Source organism: Bison bison, unplaced genomic scaffold, assembly GCF_000754665.1.
Source record: "Bison bison bison isolate TAMUID 2011002044 unplaced genomic scaffold, Bison_UMD1.0 scf7180017864464, whole genome shotgun sequence".
Classification (NCBI taxonomy): Eukaryota; Metazoa; Chordata; class Mammalia; order Artiodactyla; family Bovidae; genus Bison; species Bison bison.
In genome coordinates, this window is record NW_011495025.1 from 7,186,837 (window position 1) to 7,191,954 (window position 5,118).

Consider the following 5,118-nt stretch of genomic DNA (forward strand, 5'->3'; position numbering starts at 1 on the left):
AGGGGCGCGAGCCCTCGGCGCGAGCCCCGGAGCGCGCGCCCCCCGGAGGGGGGTTGATTGACACGTGTCACACTACCTTCCCTCTGCCCTTCCCTCCCCCTCCCATCGCTCCCTCTGGGAGAGGCGGGGAGGGAGCCTGAGGAGAAGGAAGCAACCTGCCGCTTCCGCTGACCCCGCCTCCCCATCTACTCCCCTCTCTCCCCTCCCCCCGGAGTTTACTCAAGCAAGCCATACTGCTCCCGCCGCCCGCGAAAACCCTGAGCAGCAGCGAGAGGCTCGGAGCTTGGCCAGGAACCGGCGCGCTAATGGAGCAGACTAGCAATGCCTTCCTTCTGCCTTCGCACCGCGACTCCGGACGCCCGGAGACTTCACTTCCCAGGCCTCTTTGCGCTGGGATTCCTAAGCGGAGATTGCCGTTTCGGCGCGATGCATGCCGGTGCTTGGAGTCCAGTAGAGATGGGCACTTTTCGGTCTTTGCACACTTGGGATAGCTGCCGGGCCTTAGATTTCTCAGTTCTGCGCTGCTTATGGGTTTAGCGCCCAGAACAATGCGCTGCGAGTGTTGCAGGGTCTGACCCAACCGCCTTAACTTCCTTAGGATCCGTGATAGAAGGGCAGTGGAAGCCGCTAGAGTTGTGGGTCCCTTGAAGGTTCGGGCTGCTTTAAGTTTATGCTCTAAGTGCTGGAAACTTTTGGGGTCACTGTCATCTCGCCACTGTAGGGAAAGAACAAGCCGGTGATTCAGCTGCATCCGAGATCTGCCAAATGTCCAAAGACAGAGCCCACAGTGACTTCAGTTTCCAGGGCGATGACATCTCAGAAAGCGAGAATATTTGTAAAATTAGGGAAAAGAAGTGGGACTTCACCGGAAATCGTTTACGGGGCCAAGGATTAGATGTGGCTGGGTGAAAACTCTAAAAGGAGAAACTTATGCGCGGCAAAATGTAAGCTCCTGGACAGCAACCCATTGAGTCTTGTGTTCCGTGTCATCTTTCACTTGCCTAATCCTGGTACAGTGCGCGGTACGGATTTAGCACTTAAACGTTTGGAATAAATTCTGCGCTGCTCTAGAGAAAGTATTTCTTCACACACAGAGAAAGCTTTTAATTAAATATGAACTCCAATGACAGTTTTTACTTTTGCACCACAGTGATTGTGCATGTGTTTCTGTATATGTGCAAGGTGCTGAACCGAAACCAAGACCCCCAAGTTTGCTGAGAAGTACTGTGTATTCCTGGGAATTTATGCATAAGTCTGTGGAAAACACGTTTTAATTCTTATTGGAAACGCCTGTGAATTCTGAATTCGGTTCCACCCTACCTATTTTGTGGGTTATCCTTCCTTATCTACCTCTCTTCCCACCCTTGCCCCCAGGAGAAAGTAGTCCTGCTCATCACTTCTTCCTCAGTAGTGAAAGATGCAGTTTTAAATTTTCAAAAATTAAAAAAAAAAAAAAAGTGAAATTCAAAATCTCATAATCATCTTTTTTAGAATGAACACAATTGAAGAAGCAAGTGAAATCATGAATGAAGATGTTTTGGAGTCATCAGTGGATGGTTTCAGTTATGGATTCTACTGGAACTGTAATCGCCAAAATTATCAACCTCTGTAGCTTTCCTGGTCTCTTTCACAGTACTCTACATTGGTTAGGATAGCCTAGGTTACTAAGGCTTCCCTGGTGGCTCAGCGGTAAAGAATCTGAGTGCAATGCAGGAGACCCAGGTTCAATCCCTCCTGAGTCAGGAAGATCCTGTGGAGGAGGGCATGGCAACCCACTCTAATACTCTTGCCTAGAGAATCCCAAGGGCAGAGGAGCCTGGTAAGGCTGCAGTCCTTAGGGTCTCACAGAGTCAGACAAGACTGAAGCGACTAAGCAGTAGCAGCAAGTTACTGATGCAGTAACAAAGGATCCAGAAGTTTTAGTGGCTTAAAAATAACAACAAAACAGTTATTTCCTGTTCATTTGTATGTTCATTTCTGGTAGAAGGAAGGGAGGGGTGGGAGAACTTCACTCCATGAGATTGTCACCAAGCAACCAGTTGGCTTAAGGAGGCTCCAACCTGAAGAGCCTCCTTAAACTCCAACCTCTGGAGCTTCCCCATTTGCATGATAGGCTCAAGGAAGATGAATGTCAAACAGGCTCTTTCTAAAAGTGATCGAAGTAAATTTCACTCATATTTCATTGACAAAAGCAGATTATGTGGGCATGCTACCTTGAAGGAAGCAGGAAAGTGTAATTCTATCATTTGCCCAGAAGGAAAATTAACCAAAATTTACTAGTGAACAGTACCAATGATTACTGCAATCCATCCTTCTAATCACCAGTTTACATATCACTCTCCTTATGCTGCAAAATATATTCATTCCTATCACAAGTGAAACTCCAAAAATTCTATTCAGTACTGGCATTAATCTCAAAGTCCAGCATCTCTGGGTGATGCTTGGTAGTTCCTGTATTAGAACAGGAAAAAAAAAAATGTCTCTTGTTATAGAGACCTGAAATGACAAAGTATCTATCTTCTCTGCTTACACACACACACACACACACACACATGCACACATGTGCACTTAACATACAGTGGTGGGACAGGAACAGAATAACTGTTTAAAAAGGGGACAAATGGGTGGCATGCATGAATAGTATTAGCAAAATATTTTACCACAGCTAACATGGATTGCCTACTTCCCAGCCTCTAACAACAGTTTCCTCGCCACTACTCACTGAGCTTTTAAGTCATAGAATATATTTTAGATTTTCTATCATAACTGTACTTCCTTCTGGGCACCAAATTCTATGTTAATCAGATGGGCTGGGTAATGCTCCAATAATAGAAACCCAAAATCTCAGAGGTTTAATATAAAAATTTATTTCTTACTTAAACTATATGTTCTCCAAAACTTGGTATTGGGGAGGGTAGGGGGAACTGTTCTGTGTCCACCCAGGGACCCATGTTTATGGGACGCCCCCCAATCTGAAAGTTCCTAAGTCAGCATAACAAGAGAAAAAAGATAACCAAAGCAGAGTCCAGCTCTGAAAGACTTCTGCCAGAAGTAAAATATTTCATTGGGTGAAGCAAATCGTGTGGCTATGCCTAACTTCAGAGGAGTTGATATATCAGATAGGGCATAACAAACCACCTCAAAACTTAAAAGTTTGTAACATCAACTTTGTTTAGTTCATGATTCTGTGGAATAGCAATTTTCATTAGGCTCAGCCAAACAATTCTGCTTGCCCAGCCTGGGCTCACTCAGGTATTTGTGAAAAGCTACCTGTCAACAATGCAGCTCTGTTTCTGAGGGTGAACTGTCAGCTGGGACAACAGAGCAATCAGTTCAGGTATCCCTCATCATCAGGAGGCTAGCCTTGGCTTGTTCTCTTGGTGGTAGTCACAGGGTTCTAAGAGCAGCAAGAGAGCAAGCCTCAATGCACAAGCACTTTTTAAGTTTCACTTTGGGTCACATTTGCTCCAGGCCTACTGGCTAAAGCAAATCATATGGCCAAGCCCAGTGTCAAAATGGGCACATAGATCCTACCTCTTAACAGGAAGACATTTGTAAAAGGGCATGGAAAGAGGGAAGGAAACAATTTGTGTCCACTTTTCAGTCTACTGCCTGAGGGAATATGCAATGCTACCATGTTCCTCCAAAGTAGGGGAAATAAGTATTAATGAACAGAACTAATGAATATCATATCTGTAGAACTTCTGGGAGAAGAGGAAGATAATGGCCATATATAATGAAATACACAAATTGAGTTAACTTTTGTTGTTGTTTACTTGTTAAGTAGTGTCCAACTATTTTATGACCCCATGGACTAGAAATCAGCTTGACTTTGAAGAGCAAAGATTTTTCCATGGCAAGTATCACAGAGTATGTTATAACAATCCAATAACTTGATTTTTGTGTGAGTTCAATGAACATAATGATAGAAGTCTAATTGATTCGCTTTTGTACTTTCAGCATCTAGTGCTGTTCCAGGCACTTAGTTGATGCCCATTGTTTATTGATTGATTTGGTAATTGTTAGGGATATCTGTCAGAGAAGGCAATGGCACCCCACTCCAGTACTCTTGCCTGGAAAATCCCATGGACAGAGGAGCCTGGGAGGCTGCCGTCCATGAGGTTGCAAAGAGTTGGACGCGACTGAGTGACTTCGCTTTCACTTTTCACTTTCATGCATTGGAGAAGGAAATGGCAACCCACTCCAGTGTTCTTGCCTGGAGAATCCCAGGGACAGAGGAGCCTGGTTGGAGGCCGTCTATGGAGTCGCACAGAATCGGACACATCTGAAGTGATTTAGCAGCAGCAGCAGCAGCAACAGCAGCAGGTATATCTATAGAGCCAAGGATAGAGAAGGAATCATATCCAAGATTGTCTCCTACTCTGAAAATCTGGCTACTCACAAAGGATTTTTTTAATATAGCAATATTATATTAATATAATATTATAACTTTATTAATGTTATTTTAATTAACAAAATGTTAATGGTCTTTGGCAAGATTTTTTGTTCTGCTATTTCCAGTACATATTATATCATTGTTTATTGCTGTGTAACAAACCAATCTATAACTTAGTAGCTAAAAAGAACAACCATTTGTTATCACTCAAAATGTCTACATTAATCTGTAATGGGTGGTTCTGCTTATCTGGTGAGCGCTGCTGGTTTTGACTGGGATCGCTAATACTAGAAGCTGCTTGATCTACAGTGGCCTCTCTCTGGTCTGAAGTTTGGCTCCCCATTTGCTGCAGTAAAAAGAATGACTGAGCCAAGCATCTCATTATTGAGAGACTAGCTAGAGCTCCAATACTTTGCCCACCTGATGCAAAAACTGTCTCATTGGAAAAGACCCTGATGCTGGGAAAGATTGAAGGCAGGAGGAGAAGGGGACGACAGAGGATGAGATGGTTGGATGGCATCACTGACTCTATGGACATGAGTTTGAGTAAACTCCAGGAGTTGGCTATGGACAGGGAAGCCTGGTATGCTATAGTCCATGGGGTCACAAAGAGTTGGACACAACTGAGAGATTGAACTGAATTGAGCTAAAGCTTATTTATTTAGTTGCAGGATATAAAGCACAATAAGAGGGTAAGCAGTGTAAGTGCTTTTCAAGTCTTT